Here is a 17,638-nt window from a genome sequence, read left to right on the forward strand (position 1 = left end):
TGGTAAGCTTATTATCACAGACTATCTTTGGCTGAAGAAAAATTTCCCTCCAAATTTAGCTTTAGTCTTCAGATTTAGTATGGGTTCAGATTTAAAAATATATATGATTTGCATATATTTTGGAGTGTCTTAATGCTTTGCAGTACCTTTTTAGTGTCCATCACATCATTCCAGAATCTCCCCCATACAATCTTAGAATATAAAACGAAGTCTTCCAGTCATATAGTACTCAAGCTGTTGCTAGTATTTTGAAGCTCCTAACAATTCTCTCATCTAAAGTAACCAGAAAACTTTAGAAATTATCATACAAGCAAACTGTAAAGTGCAAGGAATTTTAGAAGAAATATTAATTGCTAGTTTTTAAAGCCAAGAACGTAAGTATAGTTGCTTGCAACTATAAAGAGAAGTTTATGTAGACTAAGTGAGAGAAATAAATTCCAGTCTATGTTTGAAAAAAGACAAGTTACTATTTGACTCTTGCCAAAAATACCCTTTCAACATCTAGTGGAAGGAAAATCAGTGAACATTATTAGTGTTTTCTGTTCTTTATTGATTTTTTAAGTGATTGAAAGTGGATTCTTACTCCCACAGCTTTACAGCTGCTGACTCACCATCACTTTTCATTCTGAAACATCTCATGAGTAGCATGAAAATAATTCTGCTTTCTCCATAAGATCAAGTAAAATAAAAAAAGACATATTGAGCTACTCAGTAATTTTTCATCAAATACTTATACTTACCACATAATGGGCAATGAGGAAGGTATGATAGGTGAGCTAGATAAGGTACCTGATCATGATATTTACATTCTAGTACTGACAACTTATATCCACATTGATCAAGATATAGATGGGAAGCTAACACTGAGACTCTTCATTAAGTAAGGTCATTAAAGAGGACTTAAATGATTTCAGGTCAGAAACATCCCATGGTTCCCAAGAGAAGCAAGCATGAATTCTTTGTTTTGATAAAAATATCCAAAATTTCAAACCCCCTAGATCCTGCAGATTAAGATCAATAAAAAATGAGATCATAAATAAAAATCATTAAGTATATAAGGAAACAAACTACTCTGAGTGAATATCAAAAAAAAAAAACACAACATAGCAAGGATAGATATTCAAATATTTCAGATAATATAATTATCAAATAAAAATATAAATAAGAGATGAAATATGTAAATTAACAAAATAAAATAATAAAAGGTACACATGAGAATAAATGAGCCAACAAGAGTCTATAAAAAATGACCAAGTAAATTTCATAAAGAACAAAACTAAAATTTAAATTTTTGATCATTAAAATAAAAAAAACAATGGATAGGAACTGCAGAAAGAATTACTAATGCAAAGTAGATATGAACAAATTCAGAATACAGCTATGAAATATTAGGAGATAAATAATATAAAAGAGAGGTTAAAAAATATGGATAATAAAATGAGAAAGTCTAGCATATGATTCTTGGGAGTCCCAGGAGAGAATACAAATGTGAAGAAGAGGCAACATTTGAAGAAATAACAACTGAGAATTTTCAAAAAGACATACATCTTTAGATAAAGGAGACATAACATATATTAAGCAGAATGAATAAAAATAAATCCAAACTCAGGCAGGTTATACTGAAACTAAAGACACTAAAGATAAAGAAAAGATCTAAAAAGAAGTTAAAGAAAAAAAGACACAACCTTGAAAGAATAACAGACTTACAGCAGACTTCTCAAAGGAAACAATGTAAGTCAGGAAACAATGGGATTATGATTAGCATGTAACTATCAATCCATAGTCATATAAACAGCCAAAATATCCTTCAAAAATTATGAAAATATTTTCAGATAAACAACTGTTGAGTTTACCACTAAGGGACTTTCTATATGACTTGTATAAAAATATATCTATATAGAGGGAAAAAATGACCACATTAAAGGATATGAGATGGAAGAAAGCATGAGGAAAAATGAAATTCATTTACATGTAGATAAATCTAACTAAATATAGATACATTTGAAAGGATAAACAAGAACAAAAATTGGTTCTTTGATAGGATTAATACAATGGATGACCACTAACAATACTAAGGAAAAAAAGAGAAGGCATAAATGAGCAATATAAGAAATAGAAAGAGGCACACTAATACAAATAGTGCTGAGATTTTAAAAAGGCTCTGTCCTGAAATTCTGCTTCTGGCCATGATGAAATAAAAAGGATTGGGCTTGACGTCCCACCTTAAAAACTAAAAAAAAAAAACTGAATGAAATATATGAAAACTATTCTTAGACACTGGACAACAAGTGGATAGGGACAGTGATCCCTTAAAAAGGGAAAACATGCTCTGGCTGTGCCTGAAGGAAATTCGAGGCCACAGGTGGAGGGAGGAGAAACTCAGACAGAGCTCAGTGGTCTTTCTGAGGGTAGGAGACATATATTAAAGTTTTGGAAACTAAGCTGGCTAGAAGTTGTGGAACAGGGTACCTAAAAGAAGACGCTAAATAAAGAAAGAGCTCAAGGACTTTGCATAAGAGTGCTCTTTTTAATTGTAGTAACATGCAAACAATGCAAAATCTCCTATTGTAAGCACTTGCAAGTATACAATTCAGTGGTATTAATTACATTCACAATGTTATACTCCCATCGCCACCATCCACTACCAAAACCTTTCTATCACTCCAAACAGAAACTATGTACCCATTAAGCATTAACTCTGCATTCCAGACCCAGACTCACACCCTTAGTAACCCGTAATCTACTTTCTATCTCCATGAAGTTGCATATTATGGTTATTTATAAGTGAAATCATACAATATTTGTCCTTTTGTGTTTGGCTTATTTCACTCAAAATGTTGTCTTCAAGGTTCATCCATTTCATAACATGTATCAGAACTTCATTCTTTTGTATGTATATATCAGATTTAGTTTGTCCATTCATCTGATGGATACTCGGGTTGCTTCCACATTTTGGCTATTGTGAATAATGTTGTGAACAATGAGTATAAGTATCTGAGTCCCTGCTTTAAATTTTTGGGGATATATACCTAGAAGTGAGATTGCTGGCTTATATGATCATTCTATATTTAACTTTCTGAGGAAAACCAAATTTTTTCCACGATGGTTTCACCATGTTACATTCCCAACAACCAGTGCTCAAGGGTTCCTATTTCTAAACATCCTCCTCAAAACTTGTTATTTTCCATTTTTTAAATAAAAGCCATTCTAGTGGGTATGCAGTAGTACCTCACTGTGGCTTTGATTTGCATTTCACTAATTGTTAAAGATATCGAGCATTGTTTCATGTGTCCATTTGTATATACTCTTTGGAGAAATATCTATTCAAGTCATTTACCCATTTTTTAATTGGGTTGTTTGTCTTTTTTGTGGTTGAGTTGTAGGAGTTTTTTATATATTCTAGATAGTAAACCCTTATCAATTATATGGGTTCCAGATATTTTCTCTCATTCTCTAAGTTGACATTTTCACTTTCTTAATAATGTTCTTTGAAGCACAGAAGTTTTTAATTTTGATGTTTAATTTATCTATTTTTCTCTTTTGTTACTGTGCTTTCAGTGTAAAGTCTAAGAATCCATTGCCTAAGGCCTGAAGATGTCCCCTTTGTTTTCTTCTAAGAATTTTCTGGTTTTGGTTCTTATATTTAGGTTATTGGTCCATTTTATGTCAATTTTTCCATATCCTATGAGGTAGAGGTCCACTTTCCTCTTTTGCATGTGGATATCCAGTTGTCTCAGCACCATTTCTTGAAGAGACCATTCTTTCCTCTTTGAATGGACTTGACACCCTTGTCAAAAATAAACTGGCCAGACAACGTGGGACAGAAATCCTGGAATGAGCTGAGACTCAGCATCAAGGGATTGAGAAAACCTTCTCGACCAAAAGGGGGAAGAGTGAAATGAATCAAAGTGTCAATAGCTGAGAGATTCCAAACAGAGTCGAGAGGTTATCCTGGAGGTTAGTCTTACGCATTAAGTAGATATCACCTTGTTAGTCAAGATGTAGTGGAGAGTCTGGAGGGAACTGCCTGAAAATATAGAGCTGTGTTCCAGTAGCCATGTTTCTTGATGATGATTGAATAATGATATAGCTTTCACAATGTGACTGTGTGATTGTAAAACCCTGTGTCTGATGCTCCTTTTATCTACCTTGTCAACAGACGAGTAGAACATATGGAATAAAAATAAATAATAGGGGGAACAAATGTTAAAATAAATTTAGTTTGAAATGCTAGTGATCAATGAAAGGGAGAGGTAAGGGGTATGGTATGTATAAATTTTTTTTCTGTTTTCTTTTTATTTGTTTTTCTGAATAGATGCAAATGTTCTAAGAAATGATCATGATGATGAATATGTAACTATGTGATGATATTGTGAATTATGATTATATATGTAGAACAGAATGATCAAAATAGGAATGTTTGCATTTGCTTTGTGTTTTTTAGTATTTAAAAAATTTTATAAAATTTTTATTTATATTTTATATATAAAATATATATTTTATATATATAAATAATATATATAATATATATAAATATTATATATATAAATATATATAATATTTTATGTATAAGTTATATATATTATTTATATATATAAAATATTTTATATTTATATTTTAATTTAAAATTTTATAAAATAATAATAAATTGGCCAGAGATGTGAAGGCTTACTTCTCAACTTTTGATTCTATTCCATTGTTCTGTGTCTGTGCTTGTACCAGTCCTATGCTGTTTTGATTACTGTAGCTTTGTAATGAGTTCTGAAATCAAGAAGTATGAGTTTTCTGACGTTGTTCTTCTTTTTAAAGATGTTTTTGGCTATTCAGGGCCTCTTGTCCTTCCATATGAATTTTATGTTTGGTTTTTCCATCTCTGCAAAGAACCACATATAGTATGATGACCATTTACATGAAATTTCCAGAATAGATACATCTATAAAGATAGAAAGTAGATCTGTGGTTCCTAGGGCTGGGTAGGGGGAAAAATGGAAAGTGACTGCTCATGGGTATGTGGTTTCTTCAGGGAATGATAAAATGTTCTGAAACTGATTGTGGTGATGGATGCATAGATTTGTAAATATACTAAAAGCCACTGAATTGTGTACTTTAAATAGTTGAATTAATGAGATGAGATGAAGTATATGGTATGAGATATGAATTATATCTAAAAAAAAAAAAAAAGCTATTTTAAGTGAATAGTAAATGATCATGAGCCCTGGGCTCAATTTCCAGTTTCTTACTTGCTGGGAGATCCTAGGCAAGTAATTTACCTTCCTGTAACTGGTTTCCTAGGTTTGCCATAGCAAAATGTCACAAACTGGGTGGCTCAAAACAATCGAAATGCTTTCTCTCACATGTCTGGAGGCTAGAGGTCCAAAATCAAGGTGTCAACAGAGTCATGCTCCCTCTGAAGGCTGTAGGGAAAACCTTATCCTTTGCCTCTCTCCTGGCTTCTGGGGATGATTTGTAATTCTTGGTGTTCCTTGACTTGTGGCAGCATAACGTCATTCCCTGTCTCCATCTTCTCATAGCTGTCTTCTCCCATGTGTCTTGTCTGTCTCATCTCTTCTTATAAGGGCACCAGTCACATTGGATTAAGGGCCCACCCTACTCCAGGATGACTTCATCTTAACTTAAATCATTCCATCTGCAATGATCCTATTTCCAAATAAGTTCACATTCTGAGTTACTGGGGCATTAGAACTTCAGCATTCTTTTTGGTGGACAAAATTCAATCCATTTCACTTCCCAAAGTTTATGATTAAGAGCTTAAGATCTTTGGATCCTGGCTTTGTTACTTGCTACTCCTGTGTCCTTAGGCACAGCTCAATAAGTTTCAGATTTCCTCATCTGAAAAACAGTTGCTTCCTCAATGGGATCTTTTAAGGATTAAATGAGGTAATGAATGTTAAATATATAACCTGAATCTGGCATTTGGCAAATACTGAATAAAAGTTAGCTACTATAGTCTAAGTTTGAAATGCACATAATAAAAATAATATCCACCTCACACCGTTATCATGAAATGCAAATGCAATAGTATATGTAAAAGAACTTTAATATGGCCCACTGGACAAAAGGTAATTATTTACTTGGCTTATAATGGGCACTGTTCTGAAGTCTACATCACCATGAGAGTTCTCTTTTTTAATCTAAAGAGCCTCTAAATTGAAGCATGAAGATATCAACAAAATTGCTATCACTTCCATTCTGGAACCTGTGTTCAATTATCTCAGCCTCCTAACTGTGCCCATCTCTCAGAAATTTAAGTGAGTTCTTGCTTAAAATGGCTGTTCAGAGGTAGAGCAAACTGCAGGGTTTGAAGTCAGCCAGCTTCTTGAGAATTATGGTCTGAATGGTTCCCATTCTATCCTTTAGTAAATAGTAAATGCTTTTCTTATTGTTATGTAGGGCCCGAGAAGAACTAAGCCGTTAATTTTAAGCAGAGGGATAGAGGCTAGTCAAGTAGTATGCTAGAGAAGTTGGCAGTAACTTCAGGAAAATTGAGGGAAAAAATGGACAGAAAATGAGAGACCAAATCAACACAGAGTAATGACTAATCTAGTCTAGATTCAGGCAAGAAAGTGAAACTTGAAAGATGTCTAATCTAGACATGAGGATCAGTGGCAGGGTTTATAGAAGAGCAGAGTTGTAGGCTCAGTCATCACAGTTCAGTGCAAGAGAATCAAGGGAGGGGTGAATAAGAAAAGATTTTATTCCCTAGCAGACAGAATCAGGTGGGAAAAAAATGTACTAGCTGCTCAAAGTCCCCATCCCCCAGGAACCACTGCCCTATGAAAAAATCAAGAAACAAGCAGCTTGAGAAGGAGGGTTCCAGATATTTAATGAAATAGTCAAGGGATGGGGAATGGTAACTGGTTCCCAAGGGCTATTCATCTGCTACTGTCTGATGACCCTAGTTCCAGGAAACAGGGGAGGCATCCAAAAAAATAAATGACTGGATGCTCATTCCAGACATCATAGATAGGCTAGGAAGGGCACATTAGCCATAGGAAGTTCTCACTGTTCTGCTTCACTTACTATGAATCTATGGGTTTATTAAAGACACACATCTTACAAGCCCTCTCAGTCATTGTTTAGATATGCAAACCTAACATGAAAAGAAATCTCCAACCTGACAATGGCACTGACACTTATGGTATTGAACTGTTCCTCTATCTCCATCTGCTAGTGTAGAGAATTCTTAATTGACATGAAGGAAAATTACTTGATATGTAGAGTTTGTAATGGGACTACAAATCTAGCACTTATAAATGGCCTAAGAAAAGTCACTAATCAATGAGACTTCAATACTAAATATTACAAAAATTAGAACAGAAGCTTTTAATACAAAGAATATCCATACTATACAGGTAGAGAGCTCTGGGGTTAATGGAATGCCAACTTCTGATGAGAAGATTACAATAATGTTATGATTTCATCAGAGATTCAAGCAGTGGTGTACAAAAGGAAAGGTCATCTTAAAGGAGTATAAAGCTCTAATTACATATCCTGGCATCAGGTGATCTTGACTTCACACCACTGTGAAGCTTCGGATTATGTAATATTGAGATGATGTGAGGCCAAGTGATTTATGATATCAAAAGGTGTTTCAGAGGACCCATAAATAGTCATAAATGTGAGGTAGATAAATCCATTTTTTGTGTAGGTAAAATCATTAATGATACTGTTTATAATATTTTGCTTAAATGTCATTCCATTGTCTTTTTACATAGTTTACAATGAAAAGACTGCAGTCAGTTGTACTGTTGTTCAACTACAACAGTACAGTGTCTTTTTTCTCTGGCTGTGTTTAAAATTGTTCTGTAACTTTGGTTTTCAATAATTTGGCTGGGATATACCTATGGATACTTTTATTTTACTCTGCTTGGAGTTCACTGATCTTTTTCTAATCTGTGGGTTAACATCTTCACATATTTCTTCTGCCCCATTCTCTCTCTCTGGGACTTCAATTATAAATTTGACTGTATCCCACAGGACACTTATGCTCTTTTCTTTTTCTCCCATGAATTTTTTCTCTCTCTGTTTTGATTTGGATAACTTCTGTTAAAGTCTCCTCAAATTCATTAACTTTCTCTTCTATGTCCTGTCCACTGTTAAAGTTATCCAAAGTGTTCTTAATTTCAGGTAGTGTATTTTTCATTTCTAGACTGTGCATTTGAATCTTTTTAAAAAATAGATTCACTTCTCTGTTAAATTTCTCTCTTTTCACCCCGTTTTCCTTATTTTCTGTTTTCTTTAACTTTTTAACCATATTTATTTTTAAAGTCCTTGCCTCTCACCTCCAATATATAAACCATCATGGTTTTCTTGGTATTGCCTGCTTTTTTTCTTAATAATTGGCCACCTTTTCCTGCCTTTTCACACACTTTGTAATTTTGATTATATGTTAGGCATTGTATAGAAAATAATTCAGGGGCTACAGATGATGTCATATTCCATTAGGTAGGCAGATAATCTCAACCCAAACAGGGATTTTTCTTTGTTCCTGTACATTAGATGTGTGATCCTTCTGGCTTTCAATTGAGAGCCTATGAGCCTCTGTCACTTCAGCCCTGAGATTGCAGTTCTACCCTACAGAGGTTTTGAGTTTCGTTTTTGGCCTCTGATCATAAGCAGCTTCAACATCTTTTTTATGGAGAAACTAGTCAAATATTGGTGGCAGGACCCCTCTCTGTAGTGGGACTGTCTCCTAAGCACCAAAACACTGAATACTTCATTCTGCCTTTAGAAGCTTCTAGCTGAGCCCCCCCATCCCCCTGCATCCCCCAGGAATCAGCAAATGCTCCTTTGTGTTCTCTGCTAGATTACTATATATCTGTCAAGCCAACCCCGCTTAACCACCAAAAGTTCTACTTGTTTCTCTTTTCCCTAGAGGGGTTCCTTTTCCTAGACCAAGCCTGACTCAGTCCTCATCTGGAACTGGCAAATATCCACAGGAAAGAAAATGGCCAGAGATTGTCAGCTCACCTGGGAGGGGCACTTCCTTCACTTGAATTTTAATTAATGTAGTACTTATTATTTCCACAGCTCTTCAAAGCTTTTTAAGCTAAGATTTTTTGTAATATCCTTTTTCTCTTAGTTTGTTATAGCAAGAGCACTGGCCTGCCATGACTTACTATATTTTACATAGAAGCAGAAGTCAGAAATCTGCTCTTAATATTGTTTTCAGTAGGTTCTTGAAGTTGAGACATCTTGAATAAAATCTCTTGATCAATCCAGACAGGCATCTTGCCTTCAGTAATCTTTCCATTGTAATCTTGCTTTTTGCTCCCATTACATAATTAAGTTCTCCACGGATTATCTCTATCTTTCTAAACTCATCTCCTCACTCCTTACCTCCTCCTGTCATTCTTTTCCCAGTTCCCATTTGCCACCTAAACACGCACACATACACAAAACATACACATGCTACATTTCAATAATCCCAAAATCTTTGTAGTTCTTCCAATCATGCCCTTTCCTTCCTTATACTCATAGCTAACTTTTCCTCATCTTTCAAGAGTCTACTCAGTCTTCACCCCTACAGAAAGCTCTCCTTGTTCTTACACATTCCTTTCTTCCAGACCCATTCCTTGTTTGGTGTACTCTATCAGAGCACCACATTGTGTTAAAATGATCTGTTTAATGATTTGATTTTTCCCTCCACCCACTTCACATCACAAAAATTGGGTTCTTTGTGGGCAGAAACTTGCCTTATTGGTTTTGTTTTTTATTTTTACTTCAGCACCTGGTGTAATGTCTGGTATTAATGTTGGTTGAGCTGTACTCCCGCCAATTTGCTATGTGGCATTTTGTTCCAGGATTATGAGATAATAGCAAGACCATTAGAAGCTGCATTTCCAGGGTTGTTTGGCACTGATTCTTTCAGGGTACATTTCCTGAGTTCTCTATTGCCAGAATATGAATAAAGTAGCGATTCTTCTCAGACTAAAGTGGGATCATCAATGATTTATTCCTTCCTTAATCAATAACAATAGCTAACACTTGCATAACCCTTACTAGGTGCCAGGTACTTTATACATATCATGGTATTTCATCTTCACAACCACCTTCTGAAGAAGATACTATTGTTACCCCATTTTACAGAGGAGGAAATGAAAGCTCTGCAAGGTTAAGTAAGTAGCAAGCTGCAATTTGGATAGAGGCTATCTGGTTCCAAGTAATGCAATTAACCACTAGGCTACACTGTATGTCTTCTTGCCTTCCTAGTTCTTTTTCCTAAAAATTTTAACTACCTAATCAGTACACCAATACATTCACATTGTAAAAAATTCAGAAACAAAGCAAAAGCCCACTTTAATCCAGCTTCCACCCAACTCCAACTTTCTTCCCCAGAGATATCCACTACTACTTGTTGACGGACATCTGTCTAGGCATTTTTTCTTTGTATTTACATACATATATACACTGTGTACTTGTACATTCCCACACCGGAAAAGTATGTATTTTTATGTAACAGGATTATGCTTTATTTTTCTGCAGATTGCTATTTTCATTTAGCAATTTTCCTTAAAGATATTTCCATATGAATGCATATGATCTATCTTATTTTTTTTAATGCTGCATGGTATGGATTTATTCTACAATACGCATGAACTATAATTTAGTTAACCGTTTTTCCTTTGCTGGTCATTTATATTGTTTCTGATTTCACTATTACAAACAATGCTGCATTGTATATCCTTGAATGTGACTCTTTATTTGTTTGTTTGCAAATATATGTCTAGGAAAGATACTTAGAAATAAAATTGCGGGGATGAAGGCTGTGTGGTGTGTTTTTTAGTGGCGACTTACAAGCATCTTATCTTTTATTCTCTTGTCACACAGATTAAGAGTTGTGGCGTCAGTGTTTCTAGGAAAACCATTCTGTTGTTCCCGTTCTGCTGTACACACGGAGGAGAGGCTTCTTCTCTCTCTACCATTTCATGCTCAGGGAAGAAGGATTCTGATACAAGTCATACAACAGACAGGGTACGTGACAACACAATGGGATTCCCAAAGAAGGAGGTGGCAGGGAAGAGAAAAATGAAACTTCCTTCAGAAAAAAATAAAATAGGTCAAAGCATTCTTTCTCCCCTTGAGTCACTTTAGTCCATATTTGGTGAGCAATGGGGCAAGACAAGGCTTAAGGGGTGTTTCCTTACCCGGAAAGGTCATCCTGGACAAGGCAGGGCTCAAGGTTAAGAGAACATAGAGTGCGACATTCCTTTAAGGAAGACAAGGGTAAGAGAACAGAGAGGGCTGGGAGTGAAGAGTCATTAGAAGTACTAGTAATGAAAGAGTTCCTTGTGCATATATCCCTGAGGGCTCCAAAAGTGGTAGGTGGCCAGTGGTTGTTAGGGGTGCTGCATCCAGAACCACTCTCATAAGACGCACGCAATAAAGTCTTTAACAAAATTTCTTTCCTTAAATTCTTTCAAAATTTGATGCAAATGCTATTGCTATTTAACTTTTATATTACTTGAATGTACTCTTCTTAGCACATGTAACTTCTTAGTAAGTTATGTTATTCCATGAGCCATTTTAAAAAATTAATTAATGCAGCTCCAGCCTTGCCTTTCATTTGTACTCTAAGATAAATAAGCTATACTTTTATTATAGTTACAATTAAAGTTGCAGAGTTCTGTAATATCAAACTGTGATTGAATTTATAACCATAAAACCAGATATTAGCCTCACAGTCTAACTAATTAAATTGCCAAAATCCAAATATGCTTGATCAAAGAAAAACAGAAAGCATTTCTGTCTCTTATCTTTTTGGATTACCCTTATGCTTTAACTCCTATCAGCAGTTCTAGCTCTTCCCTTATCAGTATATACTTAATTATTCAAAGCATAAATACTAGGGATGTTTGCTTTTAGGTAAAGCTACCCATCTGTGAAACTAGGAGATGAGAATATCCTGAGTATTAATACTGCCATCTTCAGGAGTCTTCATTTAGGAACTCAGGATTGCTAAAAATATATAAATTAAATAATTGCCTTTTACTTAGCACATACGCTGCTTCAGGACTTATGCTAAGAACTTTGGAATTTTTTTTTCTATTTAATATTTATTTCTGTAGGGTACATATAATTATCCTTACTTATGGGTTCATTTGTAATCTGTATACAATGAAATAAACAAGGGGAAATAAACGAGGAGCTGAGGTAAAGAACAATGGAAATAAGAGATTTAAATTGATTTAAAACTTAAAGGAATAGAAGAAGCTAACCCCAGAAAGAGCTAGGATGTTATTTCAGACAGGAGTGTTTATACAAAGACTCTATATGGTATGGAGTGGGGAAAAGCTTAGCTGTTAAAGGAATAGAAAGCCAGGTATTACGGGTTTAAGAACACAAGTGAGTACAGGCAAACCCACATTGAGTTGCAGAGAAAGGCAAGGGCCAGACTTAAAAAACCTGACTTTGAAAATAAAATTTTAAAAAAACCTGACTTTGATTTTTAGACTAAGTGTAATGGAAGACCATTTAAGGATTTTAAGTAGGAAAATTGTGTGATCTAATTTACATTTTAAGGTTCTTTTTTGCTGCCACATGGAGAATGGATTGGCAGGGAGAAAGAATCACAGTCAAAGATCAGTTTGAAGACTGTTACAGTAATTGATTTGAGACACAGTGGTAACCTGAAATGTGATGGCAATAAAGATAGAGATTAAAAATAAGAGTCAGAGATTTTCTGGAGATAGAATTCACAGGATTTGCTGATAGACTGTACATGAGAATGAAGGATAGGAAAGAACAATGATGATTCTTAGATTTCTGGCCTCAGTGATCAAGTAGAAGGTAATAAGTCCATTCACTGAAATGGAGAATGATGATATAGAAAAGATGAGAGGGAAAGATTTGTGAACAAATCTGAAACTCTGCTTTGACCGTGAGTTTGAGATGTCTTTGAGACATCTGTACAAGTTTAAATGAGTGGCTTGATGTTTGAGTTTGGATCTTAGAGGGAAGGTCTGGGCTGAAAATACAAATCTGGAATTGGTCAGTATAATGATAATATTTAAATTCATGGAAACTAGTGAGATTATTTTAGATGCTATTATAGGAGAAGAAGAGAGGGCCCTGGAGTGCTCCTGAGGAAAGCTAACATTCATCAATGGGGTGGAGAAAGAGCCAGCAAAGAACAAGAAGATGGAAGAGCTAAGATAGAAGGAAAAAAAACTAGAAGACACTGGAACTTACTGAACAAGAAAAGAGTTTTCTGTGAAGGGAAAAGTGGGTGCCTATATATGGTAGTGTGCTAGTAAATGTTTAACAGCTTATCCAGAACAAAGACCTTGTTTCATAGTGCTTACTGATTTCCATGGTGCAGTATTCCCACCATGGCTGATTTCAAGCTACCAATATAGCGTCACTGAATTTGGAGTTAAAAAGAGATGCACACAATTTGGAGTTAAAAAGAGATGCACACAATTGGCCACAGATGGCACACATTACTACTGGGCCTCAGTATATCACTGTTGCTGAGAGAGAGAGCATAAGATGAAGACAGGAAAATTGCAACATAAATTTGGCAACAGTAAGTCATTTGTGGCCTTAACAAGAGTCATTTCTGTACAATAGGGGCTGAAACCTGATTGTAGTAGGTAGAGGAGTGTAATATAGATAAGAAAGCAAAGAGAACATGCAACTTTCCTAAAGAAATGGATGGGAGCTGGAGGAAGACATGAAGTCTAGAGAAAAAAAAAATTAAAGCTCAATGAGAGTAAGAGTTTTGCCCAAGGATGATCAAATAAGTGGCAGGGTTAGGATTTGAACCCAGGTCTGTTTGGTTCCAAAGCTTAATTCTTATTCAGAGCTTCCTGAACCATAGAGAAAAAAACACCTATAAGCGATGTAAACATAAAAATAAAGATGATTTTTCTTTTTCTATATTTTCCAATTTTTCATTAAGAGACAAAGTTACATTCATAAACATAAAAATACTTAATAGAGCTTATATTTATAGAGTAATTACTGGAATACAGCAAAGTATATGAAAACCATTACATAATCAAGTACAATAGAAATAGCTATTACCAAACAGTGCCATCTAGTGCAAAGTTTGTCAAGTAATATTTAAACTTCTATTCCATTTCACCATTTATGAATCAACATACATTCAAATATCTGTGAAATAAAATACATAAAAGTAGTACCTTCAGAATTCATGTTCAAAGATGATAATTCTTAGGTGGTTTCACAACATTAGATATGGGAGAGGGACCCATATCTAATATATATTTTGTGCAGTGCTAAGCACACTATCAGAGCTTAAAGATAATGAATAATGGTAGGAACCAAAAAGTGATAGAACACTTTGGTATAAAATTGAAGGCTCTCATATTGACAGTCAAAAGGGATTTATAATTATTCTTATCTAGAGTACAGTATGTAATAATGGACTGAGTTACATAGGGACTTTATTGCATCTCATGGGGATGTTTTTTTCCCCTTGGCTTTGTACGAGCACAGACCTCTGTGACAGAATAAGCATTCTTAGTAGAATGGTTGTGAACGGAGTGGGCGTAGATGAGATAGATAATTGTGTTCCTACTTTTATATAATTCTATATTGTATCGATCATGTGTAAATAAAATTACAAGCTTAGTACAGGATTTTTGTATTGTAGTATTGAGCTATTTAATGATAATAGTTTTAAGTGAATACAAAATATACTAATAGAAATAGTTTTTAAAAGCATAAATATAATTATTTCTTTTTCTAAATATAATAGAATTATATTTAGCTTTGAACACCAAAATTTATGTGTTTTGTGAAAACATCATTTATATAAATGTTTAAAAGAGCCAACCTTATTAATAGATGGATGCCATTAAAGTTTAATAAGTACAGTATTATAAGTACTGCATTTAATACTTATAATAATAAGTATTAAACTTGGACTAAATCGAGCACCTCCTACGAAATTATTTGATTAGACTGCCACCTACAGGTAGCAATAAAAGCAGAGTGGAGCTAAAATACATTTATCATCTGCCATGCATTGGGCGTCATATTTAGAAAAATGGTAGGGTTGCCAGATAAAAATACTGAAAGCCCACATAAATTTGAATTTCAGCTAACCACCAATACTTTTTAAATACAAATATGTCTCAAATACTGCATGGGTCATAACTATACTAAGATATCACTCATTGTTGATCTGAAATTCAAACTGAACTGGATATCAATTACATCAAATTGAACTTGTAATTTTTATTTGCCACATCTGGCAACCCTTAAAAAATGGAGATGATATTACTGACCACACTCTGCTGTTGGAAACCTTTCAGTGATCTCTCACTGGCCTCAGGAGAAGGTCTAAGCATCGTAATACGACATATAAGCCAAGTGTGCCTGTCCTCCCGCCTCACTCCTCCTGCCCCAGGGCCAGCCGGCCCAGTGCTGTTGATGGTTTCCCATCAACATGGAAATCCTTCTTTGGCTTAGGCAGTTTACTCTGACCAGAAGACATAGCTTCCTGATGTGTCTGTCTTTTACTATTGTTTATGATCATTTTAATATGTAGTAGTCACACCTTAACTTGGACTTTTTTCCTGAATGTTAAAATTATAATAGATGATGATTACATAATATATTACCTCAAGGAAAAAAAACTAGCGAGAATGCAGAACTTACATATTAACATTACCTTGGGTAGATACATTAGAAAATATTTTATTTCCAGCTAATTTTGTCTTCTTATTTAAACATTAATGAAGGAAAAATCCCAATGGAGTTAAATTTTGTGTATATTCACACACACACACACACACACACACACACACACACACACATTTCTGGCTATATAATTTGCGGGGGCTAGTAGAAAAGGAAAATGTGGGACCCCTTGTTCAAAAATTTCTCAGGACCCAGCTAAGCATGGGGCCCCGTCTGCACAGGCCGCTCCCCATGTTGCTGGCCTATATATCTCTCTATATATTTTAACTGAACTGATTTAGAATTGGCATTTCCCGAAGGGGTGCTGCTCCGCATGCATCATGTACTGCGATCTTGCTAAGGGGCCGAGTAAACAGACAGGGAGAAACTAAAGCCAGAAGAACATGGACTTTGTGGCTGATCAAAATCTGCTGCGTAGCTGTTGGCTCATGTGCTGTTTTTAGGGATTCACAAACTCCCTCAAATGGTCACCAAAATTGCGTGTGTGTCTCTCCCTGTGTACTTCTATGTGTGTGTCTGTACATGTGTATGTGCATTTTTTAGGCAAGAGTTTTCAGCTGATTTTCAAAAGGATCAATTCACCAAAAAGGTTCTGTGAAACTGTTCTATGAAACTTTTCCTCTTTATTTTGTCTATTTCTCTGGTTAAGGCCTTGTCTGCTTAAAGAAGGCTTTGCTGGTATTTGGTTTTAAAAACTTAAAATATAAGAAATTGCACAGATTTTTTTTCCATTTAAATAACTATATATTTATTAAATGTAAACTAGCATTCACCAAGCACTTGGTAAATTACTGGAGTAAACCTATTGTTACATGAAAAAAGCAAGCTGCACAACTATATATGTGGAATGATACCATTTTTGAACAAAGAGAAGTGTGTATTATAAACTTTTTTGTATTAGAGAAAAACCATAGAGAGAACGCAGAGTTCCCATATCCCACTATCCCCAACACAGACACACGCACAAGCAGTTTTCCCTGTTATTAAAGATTTTACATAGTACTATAACTGTGTCACAAATTGATGATAGAATATTGTTATAATTATACTATTAACTGTGGTCAATAGTTTACTTAAGGTTCACTGTGTTTTATAGTCCTATTTTATTCTAGCAACATATATATGACCTAAAATTTCTCCTTTTAACCACATTCAAATATATAATTGAGAAGTGATAATTACATACCCAATGTTGTGCTACCATCACCACCATCCATCACCAAAATTTTCTCATTGCCCCAAACGGAAATTCTGTGCCAATCAAGCATTAACTTTCCATTCCTTACCATCACCTCACCCCTGGTAACCTACATTTCTAGTTTCTGGCTCTATGAATTAGTGTATTCTGATTATTTCATAGCAGTGAGATCATGAAGCATTTATCCCTTTGTGTCTGGCTTATTTCACTCAACATGTTGTCTTCAAGGTTCATCCATGTGGCTGAATAATATTCCATTGTATGTCTATACTACAGTTAATCCATTCCATCTTTAGGCAATTGTGAATAATGCTGCTATGAACATCATGCGCAAATATCTGTTTGTGTCCATGCTTTAAACTCTTTTGGGTACATTCCTAGAATTGGGATTGTCAGGTCATATGGTAACTCTATTTTTAAATTTCTGAAGAACCGCCAAACTTTTCCACAGCTACTATGTACTATTTTATCTTTCCAACAACAATGAATGAGCGTTCCTATTTCTCCTTATCTTCTCCAACACTTGTTACTTTCTGTGTGTGTGTGTTTTTCATAGTAGTCATTCTGGTGGGTGTAAAGTAGTATCTCATTTTGGTTTTGATTTTCATTTCCCTCATGACCAATGATATTGGGCATCTTGCCATACCTTTTCTGCATCAATTAATATGATCATATGTTTTTTTCCCTTTGTTCTATTAATATGGTATATTAATTTGCTGACATTGAATCAGCCTTGTGTACCTGGGA

The sequence above is a fragment of the Tamandua tetradactyla genome, chromosome 13, assembly GCF_023851605.1.
Source record: "Tamandua tetradactyla isolate mTamTet1 chromosome 13, mTamTet1.pri, whole genome shotgun sequence".
NCBI lineage: Eukaryota > Metazoa > Chordata > Mammalia > Pilosa > Myrmecophagidae > Tamandua > Tamandua tetradactyla.